Source organism: Mustela putorius, unplaced genomic scaffold (genome assembly GCF_011764305.1).
Source record: "Mustela putorius furo isolate JIRA1106 unplaced genomic scaffold, ASM1176430v1.1 tig00003942_pilon_pilon_pilon, whole genome shotgun sequence".
Taxonomy (NCBI): Eukaryota; Metazoa; Chordata; class Mammalia; order Carnivora; family Mustelidae; genus Mustela; species Mustela putorius.
This window is the reverse complement of record NW_025422087.1, coordinates 8,560,332-8,581,580: the sequence shown is the minus strand read 5'-3', so window position 1 is coordinate 8,581,580 and position 21,249 is coordinate 8,560,332.

Here is a 21,249-nt window from a genome sequence, read left to right as displayed (position 1 = left end):
TGAGCCAAAGGCAGTGGCTTAACCCACTGAGCCCCCCAGGTGCCCCTCTATATTCTTGATTTACTTCCATGAGTCTCTGAGCTGGCTTCAAGGTTAATGTCAACAGTAAGAATAACAGTGAGCATATGAGTGCTTACTATCTGCCAAACCCTTTGCATGCACTTCAATCATCACTCTAGACCTATTAATCCCCACCTTATAGGTGAGCAAATCGATGTTTAGAGATGTTAACTTCTAAGTAAGTGACAAAAACTGGGTTTCAAACACCATCCATTCAATTTCAGAGTCCAAATTCTTAACCATTGTGCTATATTAACTCTTTTTGAAAGAAAATTCTGTCCTATTTATCTGTGTACTTTCAATACATGCCTAGCACACAGTAGGAATTAAGTAAATATTAGGGAATTGGACAAGCAGTTGAATGAATGAACAAGTGAATTAATGAATATGGCAAAAAAGAATGATAAAATAGTAAAAAGAATAACAATATTGATTAGATATTGAATAATGGAATAATATCAGATGTGGAGATAATAAAGCTTGAGAAATCTTATGTACATATTATTGGCATGGTTTCTGGTCTATAACTCTTACCTACTTGCTTAAAAGGTGAGTAAAAGTTTACTACACATTTTTATAACAGAACTTCTAAGACCTATCTCCTACTTCTAAGGTAAAGCCAACATACAATTTGTGCTAATCAAATGTTAATTTTACTGAGGAAATGCCCCAAGTGATCTTTCCTGTACTATGCCAAAGTTATCAACCAAAGGGGCATACATTTTCTAAGTCCTCAGGAAGATTCTTACTTTGGTTACATATCTAAGACATTGGCTCCAAAGATAATCCATCACAGAGAGATGACTAGCACAGCCCTTGCCTTCAGGCAGGACACAGACAAACTTAAGTTAAAGAAGTGTGCTTTTCTTTTTATTTATTCCAATCACTTAAGTTTTTGCACACTAGGAAAAGAAGGAAAAAGAACAGGAAGAGGAGGAAGAGAAAAAAAGATAAGGAGAAAGAAATGAAAAAGAGGAAGAAGAGAAATAGGAAGAGGGGGAAATGGAGCAAGATACACAGGAGAAAGAAGAAGTGGAGGAACAGAAGGAAGAAGATGAAGATAAGAAGGAAGAGTAGGAGCAGGTGAAAGAGAAGACAAGGCTCTCCCCAGATGATACTTTCCTTTACTTTAGAAGTCCAATGGACTGTAAGAGAAGCCCTAGCCTAAATGCAGGACAGGGACCAACTTGGCCTCTTGTTGCCTCAGGGAACCCATGAGCCTTATCTCTGTGAAGATAGAACAAGGGAAATGGACTAAAAATTTCCAAGATTTCTTCCAGGTCTAAAATATTAGTAAATCTACAGAAAGCCCTGTTTTCAATTCTTTTAAATTCTGACTGAAGAATATATATTATAGATAATTTCAGTGTTTTTGAGACAATGTGAGAAAAATCCATCAGTAGAATCATACAGTGATGGTTAATTTCACGTGTCAACTTGACTCAGCTTCAAGGTGACCAGATATTTGGTCAAACATTATTTGGGGTGTATCTGTGAAGGTACTTATGGTGGACAGTATAATTTGAATAAGTAGACTGAATAAGGTAGATTGCCTTCCTTAATGTGAGGGCCCTCATCCAGTTATCTGAAAGCTTGAATGGAACAGAAGGGCTGACCTCCCCTGAGTAAGAGAGCACTCCTCCTATGGGACTGTTGAGCTGAGATAGACTGTGTTTTCCTGCCTTTGGACTTAAACTAAAATGTGGGCTCTTCTTGGGTCTCAAGCATGCTGGCTTTTGGACTAGAACTTGTGCTATCAGCTCTCTTGCTTTTCAGGCCCTTGGACTTGAACTAGAATTATATCGTTGGCTCTCCTGGGTCTCCAGATTAGTTACTACAGATCTTGGGTATTCTCAGCCTCCGTAAGGACGTAAGCCAATTCCTTTTAATAAACCTCTCCCTCTCTCTCTCTCCATACACACACACACAACACACACACACACACACACACACACACATACATATTAGTTCTTATATATTATTTCATATTTATGTATTAGTTCTAATGTAAGTTTTACTAGTTATGTTTACTAGTTCTAGTTCTGTTCCTCTAAAGAACCCTAACTGAACAAAAATCATTTCCAAGAGATGAATAAATAAGGTTTGAGAATTTCCCTCCTTTTCTGGAACTATTAAGACCTTCCCAGTAATTTTGAGGAGCTGACAATCTCCACAAAAACTAGGATTCAATTTACAGCAAGCTTTCTAGATCATAGAGCACCCAGTGAGCCACCTCAAAAATCACAGATAATTACAGTCCCTTTGGTACTTAAGTTAGAATTTCCTGAAACTCTAGGGCTCGAAGCCACTAAAGCTTGCTCCATGGCTCCTTAACGCCATGGAGCAGTTTCCAAAACACTGAACCTCCACTCTGCCCTGTGTCTCACTCTTTTCATAGGTTGTTCAGCAGATACTCATCCTTCTTAGAGAATAAATGCTGAACTGGTTAATTAAAATTTTTTTATTACAAATCATTAATCTTAGTGGAAGTATTTGGGGAGGAGGTTCTTTGAGTAGTTTAATACTTGACTATTTTACCCTTTCTGACTTTCAGCATATCCTTAGAAAGAGAATGAAATTTTGCTATCTAGAATTCTTTATTCCAAACACATTAAAAACTTCCTATTATAGGAACTGTCAGGGAGAAAGTAACATATAATATCTATATGCCATAAAAAAGAGAAAGAATTTTTCTTTAAATTGTGATACTCTGATTCCCAAATACTTTTCAAAAATTTGTGAAAGACCTTGAAATTAACAAAAATATAGCAGAAGAATTACATGCTTCTCTTGCTTTTTAATAGGGTTTAAATTGGATCACTGATCTAAAATATTCATTTTGAAAATTATTTCACATGCAAAAAAAGATTAAATAGTTGATGCTTTTAACTATGGTCTTTAGAGACAGCCAAATGATATTAAAGCCTTTTCTTCATTGTCTTTTGTTCTAAATAATCTCTATTAGGGTGATTATTGCTAATATTTGAATTAACCAAAGAAGCAATTAATTCTATTCATATTAAATTAGAATGAATTAAATCTATAAGAAATTTTCATTTTAAAATTTTACATAACAATTACATGATGTCTGCTTCACTAAAAAACATATTTTTGGCTGTGGATTTAAGTGTGATTTTTTAAATGAGCTATATTCCCAATTAACTTTTCACCTATTTTATTTGTCTTGGGGTGATTTAATTTTTGACATGTAGTTACCTGGGCAGTGAAATATGTCCAAGGATTTATCATTTCTTAAAAAAAATGGCAAATGCAATAATCCCAAGATTCCTGGTCCAGGTTTAAGGGTAATAAAGATACTAGAACTCAAAACAGAGAATTTCCACTTCCAAATAATCTTCCCTTCATGGTGCCAAACAGTTTAGGGATAGAACATACTACCCAAAGTCTTTACCTCACATATGATTAGGATTAGAATTCAATACGTAGGGACGCCTGGGTGGCTCAGTGGGTTAAAGCCTCTGCTTTCGGCTCAGGTCATGGTCGCAGGGTCCTGGGATCGAGCCCCACATCGGGCTCTCTGCTCAGCAGGGAGCCTGCTTCCTCCTCTCTCTCTGCCTGCCTCTCTGCCTGCTTGTGATCTCTATCAAATAACTAAATAAAATCTTTAAAAAAATAAAAAATAAAAATAAAATAAATAAATAAGTAATTAATACTACACTGGTACTGTGAACAACATAGAAATAGAGATTATGAGTGAACTAAGAGCCTTTTCAGGAGAGGAAAAATGTGCAAATAAAAAACAGAAGTCAACAGTAAGAAAGACTGCAGAATTATGGCTGACTATATAATTAGAGACTGACATTTCCACAGAAAGTAGTGATCAGGATATAAAGGGTCTCCATGAATCTGAGAAGTCCAAGTTTGTTCATGTTTAGAGTCTGAGTATCTCTTGTAGGTCTAGTTCCAATGCATGTCTGCTACTAGACCTACTACTAAAAAAATGAATACTTTTACCTTGAAGGTCAGTAACACAGAATCGAAATTTCCTTATAAATCAGCTTATCCAACTTTCAAATCTCTTTTGATTTACTGAGCATGAGCCAAATAAATAAGAATCACATATTATAGAATGGTTTCCAATTCAGATTCATGCATAGAATGTTAAGGTCCTGTGGCTTTATACACAGAGCTGAGTCACAACCCAAACCCTATATTTTGAAGATGTGATCAATGCGCCACTTATTACAAACAAAATCACTAACCAAACAACAGATTAAGTAACACTATATACATATCATTACATATGATAACAAACATAAGCCACAGTTCCTTAAGAACATTATGAATTTGATATTGAGAACAGAAGCAATTAGTGTCATACAACTAATCATAGCAGGAGTTAGGAGAAGGGCAAAATCAGGTTGAGTTTAAGATTTCTTGTACTTCTTTCCAAGAGAACATAAAGGTATTATGCCTTATCATGTAAGACATTTATCAAAGTAAGCTTTCTAGTCATTATTCCATTTGTGTGTGTGTGTGTGTGTGTGTGTGTGTGTGTGTTCGTGTGTGCGCAGAAAAGGCCAGATTGGTGAAGAATGTTAGTGGATTATGTGAGTGGAATACTAACAGTCACTGGAAACCCAATCAACAGTATTTAGTATGTACTTACTATGTGTGAGACACTTACTGTTTTATCAGCCATCTTTATGTTCTACATTGACCATAGTGAGAGGACAAGTCATGGGAATTCTGATTTAGTTATGACAATCCTGAAGTTATCATCAAACATCAAGGAAGATATTGTTAAAAAATGATGGACAAAAAAAAAAATGATGGATGATTTTTTCTTATCATTGAGAATTTTATTTTGTATTTAATGAAAGAGGTCTTTCAGACTTGGATTTTTGTCATATGTCACTCTTATGTATATAAGAAAAGGAGAACATAAGTGACAGAAATTGATTCAGATATTTCTAAGGTAAAGACAACCACATCAGAATTGTCACTGGTTCTCAGAAATTTTAAGACCATCCTGATTTCAAAGATGCTAAAATGTGAAGAAAAAAAAAAGGATAAACAGCAACAAATAACATGTACCCATGTACATGTCACCTTGCTTAAGAAACAGAACAGGTCCCAACATCATTAAAGATCCTTGTATATACCTCCCTTGTCACACTTTCCTCTCTCCACACAAAATAACTGTCACCCTGAATTTTGTATTCAGCATTCCCTTGTTTTTCACTACATTTTTACCTAATATGCTCCCCCAAACATATATATATATGTGTGTGTGTGTGTGTGTATATATATATACACACATACACAACACACACATACATATATGTTGAAAAATATGACTTGACTATACACACACACACACACACATATATATATATATAGTGTCAAGATATTTTTCAACACAACTTGGCTCTGAGAAGTCCTACCAAGCTGTGTTTGGGCCAGCATTGTCATCCCAGCTTATCTGGCCATGGGAAAATTGTTCAAACTAGTATCTATTAATTTCTGAGGAAATACTGTTCTGAGGAATTCACCTGGGAAACACTGACATGTCAAATGTGGAAGGAATTGCTGAGAGGAAAGGGTGGATAGGCAGATTGAGGCCAGACTGTAGAAAAGCCTGAATGGCACATGAGGGAATTTGGATTTTATCCTGATGGTGTCAGAGCCATCTGGTCTGTTTTAAAGGACATGGTGTGATCTGACCTGTGCTTCAGGAGAGTTCCTCTGGCACCAGGAAGATGGATTAATATGGAGGGAGACTGGAGGTAGGAAAACTAATTAGAAGACAGACAGCCATGGCCTTGTGAAAGGTGATGTAAGCATATGAGCTAGGCCAGAGGCAGCAGTTAGAAAAGATATAAATGGGTAGAGAAGGGACAGCTATAGTGATGGAAGCTGGTAAAGATCAGGGGTGAGGAGTTGAATGCTTAAGAGACAACAACAGAGGATTTGAGCTTAGGTTAAAAAACAAAACAAAACAGGTACCGTTAGAAAAAAAAGTCAGGAGAAAATTTCTAAATTTTTTAGAAAAAAAATATTATTTACTTTGGACACAGAACAATATACAACCATCCAATCATTTAATAATTTTAAGTGCCAACCATTATGGCTGACGAAGATATCCCTTGCTCATATCTCCCCCAACTATGTGGTATCACTCACAGACAAAAGTGCCTCCATGGAAGTTGTGGAATCCAGCACCATGTGTCAATGCACCCAGGAGGAGTCTCATCCATCTCTGCATCAGGTAATAGGCATAGGGACTCAGTCCTGGCTGTGGACCCTGCAGTGGCCCATGGGCCAGCCAGAGCCCTTCTCAGCTGTGGTCCAGAGGGCCTGGACAATACTGTCTTAGACAAGAGGACCTCTGTGGAAGTCCATATTTCCAGCAGAGAAGTTCCAGCACACCAACAGAGCAAAATTATATGAGTTTGGACACACTGGAGAGAGCAGTTTGTAAAGACTGGAGGTGACCAGTACTTAAAATGTGGAGACAGCAGTGCAGGACTTCAAGGAAAATGGTGGTGATGGTTATACAACAATACAAAAGTACTGAATACCACTGAATTGTACATGACAAATAGTTAAGAGAGCAAATTTTTTTTTTAAGATTTTTTATTTATTTATTTGACAGAGAGAGATCACAAGTAGGCAGAGAGGCAGCCAGAGAGAGAGGAAGGGAAGCAGGCTCCCTGCTGAGCAGAGAGCCCGATGTGGGGCTCGATCCCAGGACCCTGAGATCGTGACCTGAGCCGAAGGCAGCGGCTTAACCCACTGAGCCACCCAGGCGCCCCAAGAGAGCAAATTTTATATGTGTCTCACCTCAATTAAAAAAAATTGGAAAAACAATGTATGTCTATTTCCTCCCTCTACCTTCCTTTCCTTCCCCCCCCTTCTCTTTCCCCTCCTCCCTCTCTTCCTCACTCCCCCTTTTCCTTCCTTGTGGGAACAAAGCAAAAAGAAAACACAGCCTGGGATCTTTCTAAGCACTGGACCCTGTGCAGTTGTACATACGGGTGGTACAATTATAAAGCCAATTTGTCGGCACCCTTTCAGAGTATCTCATCCCAAAATATTTTATCAGTTAGAGGAAAGAAAACAAGTAAATTTACCTTGGAAAACTAGGCAGCTGACACCATCTTAACCACATAATTAAAGTTAATACCACAGGTAATAAGATAAATGGACATTGTGTGCCACCTGATAGGACATGAAGAGAACACAGGGCCACTTCTATGCTATTTTGTCAGAGATGCAAAACCTGAGTCTAATTATGAGGAAACATTGGACAAACTGAAACTGAGGGAAGCCTATAAAATGGCCTTGTATATTTAAAAAGACAAGGCTATGACAGTGAAAGAAAATTGAGGAACTGCTCCAATTTTGAAGAAGACTCAGGAGACATAATATGGGTATAACATGTGATCCTGCATTGGCGTATTTTACCATAAAGGATGTTATTGAGATGATAGGCAAAACCTGATTGACTGCCCAGGCAAAGAGAATGTGGGAGTTATTTTGTTCCATTCTTTTGGTAAAACTTTTCAGTGAGTTTGGAATTATTTCAAAAGAAAAAGATAAAAGCAAATTTACCATGACAAAATTAAACAAACAAATATTCCTGTCTTAGTTTGGGTTTTCCAAAAAGCAGAACCAGTGCAGTTACCTGAGTGCAGTATTCACTGGGAGGTGACACCAGATGGCGCTTATGAAAAAAACAAGAGATAACAAGTATTGGTGAGGATGTGGCGAGGAGGAATCCTTATGTATTGCTGGTTGGATTATAAATTGGTGCAGTCACTGTGGAAACAGTGTAAAGCCTCCTTAAATAATTAAAAATAGAATTAACATATTATATAGCAATCCTACTTCTGGGTATATGTGCAAAAGAAATGAAATGAGGATCTTGAAGAGATACCTGCATTCCCATGTTCACTGCAGCACTACTCACAGTAGCCCAGATATGGAAACTACTTACATGTCTGTATAAGAATGCATAAAGAAAATGTGATCTGTATGCCCACTGGAATATTACTCAGCCACGAAAAAGAAGGAAATCCTGTTATTTGCAACAACATGGGTGAACCTTGAAGGCACTATGCTAAGTAATGTAAGTTCAAGTGCTATGGGATGAAAGACAAATGCTCTATCATATCACTTATCTAAAAAACCCAAATGCGAAGAAAAGAGACTAGAATGGTGTTTACCGGGAGTTGGGAGCAGAGGGGAATGGGGAGATGTCAGTCAAAGGGTACAAACTTCTAGTTATAAGATGAATAAGTTCTGGGGTTGTAATATATAATATGGTGTTTTTAGTTAACAGTATTATAGTATACACTTGAAAGTTACTAAGAAAACAGATCTTGACTGTTCTCATTACAAAAAAGAAATGGCAATTAGGTCAGGTAATAGAGGAGCTAACTAACACTACTGTGATGACCACTTTGCAATGCATGCGTAGTACAACACGTTGTACTTTAAATTTACTCACTGTTATGTTTCCATTATATGTTGATGAAGCTAGAAGAAATAATTTTACATATCTACCAGATTCCACACAACGTATTAGGTACTAAAATATACTATTTTGAAAAAGTCAAAGGCCCTGTTGTAGAGTAAGGAATAAGAGGCAAAATTTACCACAAGTGATTTTAGAATGTTCAAGTTCAAATAATATTTTAGAAATAAGTATCTTTTTTAAAAAGATTTTATTTATTTATTTGAGAGAGACAGAGATAGTGACAGCACAAGGGGGGAGGAGAGGGAGAAGCAGGCCCTCCACTGAGCAGGGAGCCTGATGCAGACCTGGATCCCAGGACCCTAGGATCATGACCTGAGCAGAAGGCAGACACTTAACCGACTTAGTCATCCAGGCACCCCAGAAATAAGCATCCTCAGCAGGATAATACTTAAAAAAAAAAAAAGTCTTGCGTGCACACACAAATGTAAAATCAGTGAAGAAAAAAACAGTGGTGTGTAGTAAACATGGACATCCACAAGATACAACAGGAAGCAAATGTATCTGTTTTTTTTTTTTTCTTAATTTGAACAGAGATTGGTAATTAGAAGACAAAATGAGATAGTGAGTTTCTACTCTTGGGAGAAAACCAATTAGCAGTAGGATTACCACCAAGAAATGACAGTACAGGGGTCTGAAAAAGGGACTTAGGATCCCAAACCACTCCCCACATCACAAAGGTAATATATAAAGATATAAATTTGCTTTACAGCGTTCCAGGTAAAATGGTACTATCCTCCCTGGAGGTCAGAGTTGCAAGACCAGGAACAAAATGTAGAATACTTTCTTCGGTTGGCATAAACATGCAAATCTAAGCAGGAGTGTTTAAGAACTTCTGGGGTACGTACAGTGATATCCTGGAGTTAGCAGGCACCAGTTCATGAGAGCCTATGGCTAAATTTTCAGGAATTTTGCAATCCAGTGTTAAAAATGCACATTACTAAACAATAAATTATATAAGCTTACAGATAAGTTTCATTTTTGAAGAAGAGCAATAAATATTTAAAATTTATCACTTTCAAAATTATAAATTTTACTATTATCCTGTGCTCTTGCAGTTTTCTGAGGTGTTTTTTTTAATAATTTTTTATTTTATTTTATTTATTTGACAGAGAGAAACTAGGCAGAGAGGCAGACAGAGAGAGAGGAGGAAGCAGGGAGCAGAGAGCCAGATGCGGGGCTCGATCCCAGGACCCTGGGATCATGACCTGAGCCGAAGGCAGAGGCTTTAACCCACTGAGCCACCCAGGCGCCCCAGTTTTCTGAGGTTTTTAAGCCTACTCTTACATGTACAGTGGAAATATGATAATGATGTGTGACGGCACGTTTCTGCCCAACTATGGAGTTGACAGTGACATGTCAGTAACTTGGAGTTGGTGAAGGAGGGAGCATTTACAACACAGAAATTGGCAAATGCTACATATCGGACTTGGTTTCTTGTTTTGTTATCTGTCTAGACTTAAAAATGTAATAAAGTAGAGTGAGCTGGAGAAGTCAAGTAGTTAGCCCAAATTTACAGCACAAATAAGGGCCATGTTTTGATCCTGAGCAGTTTTTCTCCACACTCATGGAACTTAGCCAGATTTTATCCTGATAGAATCACACAGGCTTGAGATAGGATCAGCCTTATGTTTGAGTAAGCAAGGAGGCTAATTCTAATAGGACCTGACAATCTGGTGTTCTATGAGTCTCCAAACATAGCCCCATGTTTCTTCAACCACATTCACCTGTCTCCTACCTGTCTGTTCACCATTCTTTACCTGACTTGATATTCCCATCATCAGTGTTATTCTGGGTAACTGCTGTTGTCTTACATACTATTTTTTTTTTTAAGATTTTTTTTTAATTTATTTTTTATTTATTTTCAGCATCACAGTATTCATTATTTTTGCACCACACCCAATGCAATCTGTGTCCTTTCTAATACCCACCACCTGGTTCCCCCAACCTCCCCCCCCCCGCTATTATTTATTTATTTGACAGAGAGAAAGAGAGAGAGAGAGAGATCACAAGTAGGCAGAGAGGCAGGCAGAGAGAGAGGGAGAAGCAGGCTCCCTGCTGAGCAGAGAGCCCGATACGGGGCTTGATCCCAGGACCCCGAGATCATGACCTGAGCCGAAGGCAGAGGCTTAACCCACTGAGCCACCCAGGCGCCCTCCCTGTCTTACATATTTTAAATATACTCATAGCAGGGCAGGGTTCAGGGTCTGGAGCGTGGGTGGACAGTTCTCTGCTAGGGAAGAATTCTCCTCAGGCCTCTTCTCATCAAGCAGCTTCACATGAATCCATGTATTACTTCCTTTTTTAAAATCTGCAAAGACTGACTCTGAGGTTTTAAAATGTAAGGAAATGCATTCATGGGTAAAAGGGAGGTTGTTGGGAGTGGGAGAGGGGGCACACATGCACCAACTGAGGGTTATAGATCTTGAGAGGTTTGATGAAGGGAGGCAGGTCTCTTCAGAGGAGTCACTGATGGAACTCCTGAAGAAAACAGACTGGGAACGAAATAGGGAAATGTGGTGTGGTGCCAATACTCAACTTTGCAAACCTTACAGTTTTAATTGGGGCAGAAAGATTATAAGATGCTTCTAGGCTGAGGCCCTCTGATTTTGGGTGGGTAGAACCTTCTATGAGCATGCAGAGGGTCTGTATTCCTTAATCTGGCTTCTGGAGCCCTGGCTTTTATATTATTTCTTTGATCATTTAAAAAAAATTTTCCCCTAATTTTTGTTTTCGATCTAATTAAGCTACATATTTCCCCACCAAGGCAAGACTCTCCAAGGGCCAGCACATTCCTATATTTAATATGTGTCAACTATTATTAAAATTCAATAAGTACATGTATAGGCTATCAATTAATTTTGATGGCAATGGTAGATTTTTTTAAAATTCATTTGACTTTCTTGGATAATCATCTGACCAAACTTTTTGGTTGTTTTGATACAGGTAGGCATATTCAAATAATGTTATCAATTATCTCTTATCTGCAGTTTTTTTTTTTTTTTCTCAGACTGAATTGTCCTGGTATCTTTAACTCCTATGCCTAGAAAGTATATTCTGGTGTCTCACTTATTTTTCCTGCATTCCTGTGAACTCACTCATAATATGCACATCCTTCATGTTTGGGACATAGAACTTTAGGCAAGTCTATATGATATAAAATTCCAATACAATACAAAGGCCAAAAATCAGATATTTCCAAATAAATGTACTCTGGGTATATGTGTATGCACTCATGTATATATGTATGTTTATACAGATACATTTGACATCGTAGACATAGGGCATCTGGTAGCTTTATCCAGATGTTTGACATTATGTAGTTACTATAACCCAGCCAACTATGTGCTATAGGTCATTTTTTTCTTTTTTGTTCATTGATGGGCGTAACATGCAGATAATCAAAAGATTTGTTGCAATCATGACAGAGTACATCTATCATTTCTCCTTGATCTACCATATTAGATTAGCTTAAAAGGATTTGGTTTTAAGTAGGACACATTAGTCATTATCCACTAAGTACCTTCTTGTCTTCAAGTTATTTGCAAATTGATTATATCAGGGTTTCTGCCAGTATTTTCTTAAGTATCCAAGGGAAGGTTACTGGTCTGTTCTGCTTGTTATATGACTCGTGACTTCATTTAGTCCTCTACTGGTGACAGATTTCACTGTTAACACTGCAAGATAAAACCTTAAGGGAACCTGACATATGAATAAAAAGAATGCATTAAAACCAAGGTTGGTGGAGTTGTTGCTATTATTAGAGCTCTACATATGAAATTCTGCCAGTATTTCAAATGCATACTGAATGCTTAAAATTACCGTTGCCATTCTTAGTTGTGTATTTAATAGCAGACTTAGCAAGCAAGATTGTGACAGATTCTCAGTTTACTACTTTTTACAACAATGAAACATGATGGACTTTGCAGGTTTTTTTTTTTTTTTAAGTGACCATGACCTAGAAGGACCAAAAAGTGGAAAATTATAATAATTTCTAAAGTTTTTCACTTTACATATGGATTAAATTATATATAACAAAGTCATGTCATTTCATGAGTGGTATGATTCATATACATTAATATGTTATCTCATAAGATAAATATCTGCACTTAAAAATTAAGTTAATTTTACATAGTGATTTATCTGGAAGAAAATATGGTATAAAAGAAATAGGAATGGACTTAGGCATCCCATTGACCTGGTTTGAGTTTCAGCTGGCCCACCTGCATGCTATGTAATCTTTGACAAGTAACATAAGCTCTTGAAATCTCAGTTTCTTCACCAATAAGTGAGGGGTGGTATTACCTATCTCATCAATTTATAATGAGCTTAAAGGATGTAACATATTTATGTTCACAATTTCTGACACATAATGACTGGTAAGCAAACAGGGTTCTAAAGATTCACAGATTTTTCTGAAGAGGGATGAGAACTATGATGGGAAAATCTGCCAAACCATTTTGAATAATGGCTTGCTCATTTTATTAGTACAGGGTCAATGTGATGGCATGTGATTCACCTTTACATGGTTTCTGGGACATAGTCATGTCCTGTCTGATGAAGTCAGGTTAACATTGTATTATTGGTGTTACCAGATTTGGTAGAGCTACCCATCCAGGATAGCTATACTACATACATGACCTCTAAGATTACTTTTAGACATGGCTCAAACAGAATTCAGATCATGGGCACAAATAGAAAATTGGCATAGGCTCTAACCAAATGACCAAACTCAGAAGTTAACATCATCCACTACATTCCAGTTCTCTTTACAGTGACACATTGCGAAGAATTACACCAGCAACCCCTCAAATGAAAGCTAGGACCCTTACCTTCCCTACTCAACTTAAAAAAGTAAGTCTCAATACTCTCTGAGACTTCTGTCAGGAGATTATAGAGTTCTTCCTGATCCTAAAGACAGCCATTATCACTATCATCATCAACATGTGAATAAATATATTAAGGCTCATGAAGGCAGGGCCCTTGAATATACTGTATATGTCTAGAACTCAGGAGAAAAAAAAAAGTTATACATAGTATTCTTTCAAAAGGTATTTGTTGAATGAATAAATGAATTAATTTTAAATTCGGCAAATTCTTGAATGATCAACAGCCTGTCAAGTGATTGAGCTGTAAAGTTTTGCCACCTGAGGGTTAAAGTCCAGCTTCCTATTGGTTTAATTCTTATGGTTTCTAAATGCTTCTCCAAATGTCTGTATACAATCTCTTGCCTTACTAAGCAGTCTAGAGAACATGGCTGCATCTTTCAATGATACGATAGGTCATTCCAGCCTTAGGATTATCAGGCTAAATCCATTTTCATCTTTTAGCTGCAGGTACAGAGGTAGGAAGTATAGAGCTGGGATGAAGGAAGTATGGTCCTGAAATATAAATTTTAGATTTTCACTAAAATAAAGATCCACCATCAAGAAATGTTTTCATCACCTGTATCTTTTTCTAAAATTCACAGGGAAAAAAAGCATAAATATTTCTAGGTTTCTACCATATGGCATCTGAATAATTTTTGCTATAATGAAGATCCTAGTATCATTCAAGAGGTGAGTAAAGTTTCTTTTGTTCCAGAAACTGTTTGTGAGCATCTACTGAATACTAGGAAGATAAATGTGCTTGAAAAACAGACTCATGGACATTTAACCTCAATTCAATATATTATAAAAATAACTCTCTACTGCAAAATATAATTACAAGATTCTGTGTTCAACTAGAAGTGGTTACTCTGTATATAAGGACTTCTCAGAAAAGGCATTATGTAAGATAAATTTTCAAGAATGAGTAAGAGTTCACCAACATCACCAAGACCATGTTGTACAACTCCAACGAGTATCACCATCATGTTATATATAAATGGTGAGCCCTGTTTGTGCTCCTGGGAAACTCTTTTGTATATCAGTTTGGATGACTTCAGATGCAAGCAAACAGAACATTACAGAAAGTGGCTTAATTAATAGAAGGTTTTAGGGGTGCCTGGGTGACTCAGTCGGTTAAATGGCTGTCTTTGGCTCAGGTCATGATCCTGGAGTCCTGGGATGGAGACTTGCAGCTTGGGGCTTCCTGCTCAGCAGGTGGTCTACCTTTCATTCTCCCTCTGCCCCTCTCCCCACTCGTGCTCTCTCTCTCATAAATAAACAAATGAAATCTTTAAAAAAATTAATAAAAGGTTTTATTTTCTCAAAATCTAAAATAAGTTGTCCTCAGGTGGTTCAGGTGCATGTCTATTTCAGTCAAGATCTTCCATGATTTCACTCTGTTGTGGCCAGCATGTGGGCTTCTATCCTTGGGCTTACCACCAGATGGTCATAAGAGGGTTTCTAAAGCTCCAGAATGCTATCCAAAATATAGGAAGAAAATGGAGCAGATGAGAACACGCTCTTTGAATGTATCTTTTTTAATTTTATTTTTTAAAGTGAAAAAAAAATCCTTCACATGTCATCCAGATGTTACTCTTAACACCTCACAGGCCACAACTTACAAATAACTAGTATCAGTTACAAAAGAGATTGAGAGGGCAAATAAGTTAGATATTTTTTAACCTCTAATGTGCAAAGCACTCTCTACTAGGAGGGAAAAAATAAAAAGGAAAGCTCTTGCACAGGCAACCCACAGTGTCTCAAGGCTATTCTAAGGTGAAAAGAGATTAGGCTTTAAGTCTCCAGAACTAGGCATTTTGATAAATATTAGGCTTTTCTTTTCTTTTCTTTTTAAGATTATACCCATTTGAGAGAGAGAGAGCATGAGGGGGAGAGGTCAGAGGGAGAAGTGGGACTTGATCCAGGGACTCTAGGATCATAACCAGAGCCAAAGGCAGTTGCTTAAACAACTGAGCCATGCATGTGCCCCAATATTAAGGTTTCTTGTCAGTGTCTGCTAAAACTATACTTAGGTTTTAATAACTTCTAGTATTATTCTTCCCTTTCTCAAGAGTAGTATGCTTCAGCTGAACATCCTCTTTTTATGCTACCAAAATTACCTATGAGATAGGTATTATTATAGTTAATATCCATCTATAGAGGAGAAAACTGGGGCAAAGAGGGGTAAAGCAAACCAGTCAGCAAGGAATTAAATAATGAGTACCAGAAAGAGTCCCTGGTCTCCTGACTCTGAGACCAATTTTTTTTTTCTGTTATGTCTTAAATGTTTATATTTTTCTGTTATTTTCATATATTTATTTTATGTTTATATTTTCAAGTATGATTTACAGTATAACATGATAAAGGATGATATAGTATTTCAACTGTATACTGTTTGATAAAGCTTAGTACGATAATTTTTTTTTTATTGACAGAGAGAGATCACAAGAGATCACAGAGAGACAGGCAGAGAGAGGGGGGGAGCAGAGAGCCCAATGCGGGGCTCGATCCTAGGACCCTGAGATCACGATCCAAGCCGAAGGCAGACGCCTAACCCACTGAGCCACCCAGGTGCCCCTACAGCTTAGTACTATAACATAGAGCAATAGTAAATCTCTGCCATTTCAAACTATTATACCTCAAGATAGGCTAATCAGCTTCATAGGAATTATTCACTATAGGCTTTAAGGCAGTTCTGTTCAATAGGGCACTCTGGTCCAGGAGCCCATCATTTTTCTAATACAGTCTGAGAGAAATAAAAAGTTGGCTCTCACTCCAAGAGTAGAAGAGTTTAGGAAATGACCTGGGTATGAGGTCAACCAACCATAAGAAATGTGATTTGAAAAGGAAGAACTCTTCATTCTTTGGACCTCTTTCCCTCCTTTTGTCCTCTAGTTTGCATCTGTCCATGGGGAGTAACAAAATCACCAGCAAATCAAAAGAACACATTGTATCAAGAGATAAGATGAACCTTTAAACGCCCACAAGGAGCTAAGATGTGCTTTACCCTTGGGGAAGAGACTGCATGGGCCATTTGAAAACTCTCTGAGATGGACTCTACACTCAGTATCAATAGATTTAATATCCGATAGCACCAGCCATGGTCGCCATGGTGAGCATGGCTCTGACTATAATTATAAGGTTCAGCTGGATGTATTGCAGGGAGAAATTCTTTATGGACAAAACAGGCTTGGCACCCTTATAAAGCTCGTATCCAGCATATTTCTCCGTCAGGGAGAATTCAAAAGATGGTGTCTTTGAAGATAAAGTAGAAACCAGAGTAACTGGGTCATTTCATTCTGGGGTTTTCAAAAACTATTCTAAATCAGGCGAGGTTCTAAATAGTTGCCAGTGTCTATAGCTATAATTCTGGACTGTGGCTGAGTATTTACTCGACCTCATTTTCCAATATAAAGAATTATCTGTTAGACAAGTAAAAATAGAATTTCCCCAAAGCAAGCACAGTTTGGTCAGGGCAGAACCCATTCAAGTGGAACCCCATAGCAGAGCATCTACAGAATGGGAGAGGTCAACGACAGACTTTCCCTAAGATGTTCTCATGTATTTTTCAAAAGAGTGCGCCAGAAGATTTGCTGGAATGTTATGTTTCTGAGTCATAAGTTGTTTAGTATGCTTTGATCATGCAGATTATTGTGCAGTTGCTCAAAAAAACTGTTTCAGGATAGGCAGTTGAGCTTTTTAACTGAACCATATATACTCTGAAAATTCAAAGATTATATAAAGCCTACAGATTGGTGGCAAGCCCCAGAAATAGAGCAAATGGTTGATGTGGTTTTTTAAATTAAACTTTCTATTTTTGAAATAACTGTAGCTTATTCTGCAATTGTAAGAAAAAAGAGAGAGTACTCTTGATCTAGTTCCCTCCAGTGGTAATATCTTGCCTACCTATAGTACAAATCACAACTGACATACTAACAGTCATATATGATCCTTCAACCTTGTTCATATTCTCCTAGTTTTATATGCACTCGTATGTGTGTGCATGTGAGAGTGTTTGTGTAGTCCCACAAAATTTTACATAGGTCTACAACTACAGTCAAGATACAAAACAATTCCATTACCACAAGGGTCCATCTTGTTATTCTTGATGTAAAGTTTTAATGACCTGTGAAGGAGAGGTGAGAACTACATATTATTTAAATTAAGTAGGAGGGGGTGCCTGGGTGGCTTAGTCAACAGCTTGTTTTCTGCTTGGGTCATGATCTCAGCCTCCTGAGATCGAACCCTACACTGGACTCCGTGCTCAGCGCAGGAGTCTATGTGTACCTCTCCCTCCCTCCACGCCCCCAAGTGGCATGTGCTCTTTCTCTCTCAAATAAATAAATCCTTAAAAATCAATCAATCAATCAATCAAGAAAAATAGACTCACAAAAAGAATGCATTTTAACATGTACATTTATAAGTTCCTTTCAACTTCTCATATGTTCCTATTTCCCCCGGATTATTTAAAAATACAATTAATCTGAACTTGCATAGTTTTGATATTTTATATAGTCATTTTAAGATATATATTTAGTTGTTAATCAGTTATTTCCACTATAAAATATTTGACTCATCAATTATATGCTTGGGTATTCATCATAGAGAAACGAAAATTTATTTTCTCCCAAAAACCTCCAGATGCACATTCACAGCAGCTTTATTTTTAAGAGCCCAAAGCTAGAAAAACCCAAATGTCCTTCAGTGGGTGACTGGATAAACAAACTGTGGTACATCCATAAAATGGAACACTACTCAACAACAAGCGGGAACGAACACTGATATACACAACTTAAATGGATCAGCAGTATGCTGAGTGGAAAAAAAAATGATCCCATTTATAAAACAGTCCCAAAACAAGAAAATTTTTTTGATAGAAAATAGATCAGTGTTGCCAGAAGTTAGGACTGGGAAGAAGTTAATACTTAAAGAAATAACACAACAGAGGTTATAGGGACTCAACAGGTATGTATTCTGATTATGGTGGAGATGACACACATCTGCACATGTAATAAAATTTCAACTATATATCCTTCCCAAAGTGTTTATATGAATAAAATGGGTGAAATCTGAATTAGGGGTGAAGTTTAGTTCATGGTGCTTTACCCATGTCAATGATCTGATTTTAATAATGCTCTATGGTTATCTAAGATCTTGTCATTGGTGGAAGCTGCCAGCAGGATACACAGGAATTTTCTGTGCTAATTTGGCAACTTCTTGTGAGTCTAAAATTATTTAAAAATAAAAAATGCAAACAAAAAATTATCTTCCCAAATTTAAGAGTAGTAAATTAAGATTCAAACAGGCTAAATAAACTGCCATTATAAAGAAGCCCTCAAACTAGTAAAAGGCCAAACTGGAATTTAAACAGCAGGATTTCTGACTCATGTAACTTTGAAACTTAAATTGATTTTATATTTTTTAAAAGATTTTCTTTTTAAAAAATCTCTACATGCCATAGTGGGGCCTGAATTTAGGACCCTGAGATCAAGAGTTGTATGCTCCACTGACTGAGTCACCAAGCAACCCTAAATTGATTTTAAATAAAATTAAAAATTCAGGGGCACCTGGGTGGCTCAGTGGGTTAAGCTGCTGATCTCAGGGTTCTGGGATCGAGTCCCGCATTGGGCTCTCTGCTCAGCAGGGAGCCTGATTCCTCCTCTCTCTCTGCCTGCCTCTTATGCCTACTTGTGATCTCTCTCTGTCAAATAAATAAATTAAAAAAAAATTCAGTTCCCCAGTTGCTCTAGCCATATTTCAGGGACTGAATATCCACCTGTAGCTAATGGCTACCATATTAGACAGAGTAGATAGAGAACCTTTCTGTCATTTCAGAAAGTTCTAATGAACAGTGTTGCCCAAAGTAATACACAGTGACTCACTAATTTGTCTTTCTTGACTTTTTCCTACCTCCCTCACACAATCAATCATATTATTTTAAAAGGTTCAGCACTCCATGTCTCAAATGGGCCCCTGACATCTGAAATGAGAAGAGCAGCACTGAGTTATTTTCAGCACAATTATGTGGAATCCAACTATAGAAGAACCCTGATGTCTTTTATATAAACATATCAAACTTTATGATTATACCATTAACACCATGTTATGTGTAATATGGTTAAGAAGTGCAGTAGGCAGGAGCACCTTGTCAGGGTGCCTCCTAAAATGTCTACATCCTAATCCTCAAAACCTGTGAATATTAAATTACATGGAAAAGGGTAAAGAATTAAAGTTGGCTGATCAGCTGACCTTGGGTGGGTAAATTACTCTGGATTATCCAGGTGAGCCCAGTGGAATTACAAGGTCCTTAGAAACAGAAGAAGGTGGGAGAAGAGTCAGTGTCAGAGTGATGGGGAGGGAGAAAGACTTGACAGGCTGTTGGTGGCTTGACAGGAAGATGGAAAGGAACCGCATACCCAAGTGCAGGCAGCCTCTAAAAGCTAGAAAAGACAAGAAAACCAGTTCTTCTATAGAGCATCCAAAGAGGAATGCAGCCCTGTAACACTTAGAATTTAAGATGCTCAGGGTGATGTTGGATTTATAACTTCCAGAACTGTAAGATGATTCACTTGTGTTTTTTTTTTAAGATTTTATTTATTTATTTGACTAGAGAGAGATCATAAGTAGGCAGAGAGGCAAGCAGAGAGAGAGGAGGAAGCAGGCTCCCTGCCGAGCAGAGAGCCAGATGCGGGGCTCGATCCCAGGGCCCTGAGATCATGACCTGAGCTGAAGGCAGAGGCTTTAACCCACTGAGCCACCCAGGCACCCCTTGTGTTGTTCTTAAAGCCACTAAGTTTGTTATAATTTAGTACAACAGCAATAGGAAACTATACAGAAGTTTCCTAAAATTCAGTATATATATATATATATTTTTTTTTGGTTGTGGAGAAGCAGATTTTAAAAGAATTAGTGGTACTCTGATTCTCAGAAGTTTTTGTATGAAGACACCAAGGCTTCAAATTGGCCCCTTGGCCTAGAACTGCACAAGAGGGAATGGAGGGTTTGTGGAGGAGGAGAGTAGACCTTGAGCTAAGTCTCCATGCAGAGCTGTTAATGCAGCGTGGTTGTTTGCCTGAAAATGACACTGAAGTTCTCAGCCCTGAGGATAAAATTAGCTAATCTATTTTGCTTCATGAAAAGGACAAGGAAATGATATAATCTTTAAGAGCTGTGGAAGAGTATGCACACTGCTACTTAAAATAGCAATAAGACAATTGTTCTATTGTGTCAAATTACTGAGATTATACGTTAGCAGATAAGATCTTATTTTTCATTTTGGAATTTTTTAAAAATTCAATGTGCTTCTAAAGACAAAAAGGTCAATAAAATATTGAATGTTGGTATCAAAATAGAAAAGTGGATTTAATACATTTGAAATGGGAGGAAATTTGCTGGGACATGTGCTAAAATAATAAACTCTAGAATTTTCATGTGATGCACCAAAAAATTATGATTTAATAGGAGCTAAGAAACCACCTCAAAACTTTCCCCAAAACGTTCACACTTCTGTGCCTACCTGAAATTTCCACATTATTTGCTCATTTTGTTTGAGGCTTTAATGGCCAATGTTAAAGTGAAAAAAAAAAAAAATATATATATATATATACACACACATATGTAGACAGTTATAGTCAGTGTTTTCAGGAAACCTATTCTTTGTTTTTTTAATTTTATTTTTTATTAACATATAATGTTAATAAACAGGTTAATAAATAATAGGTCTGTGAACCATCAGTCTTACACAATTCACAGTCCTCACCATAGCACATATCCTCCCCAATGTCCATCACCCCACCACCCCATCATTCCATCCCCCTC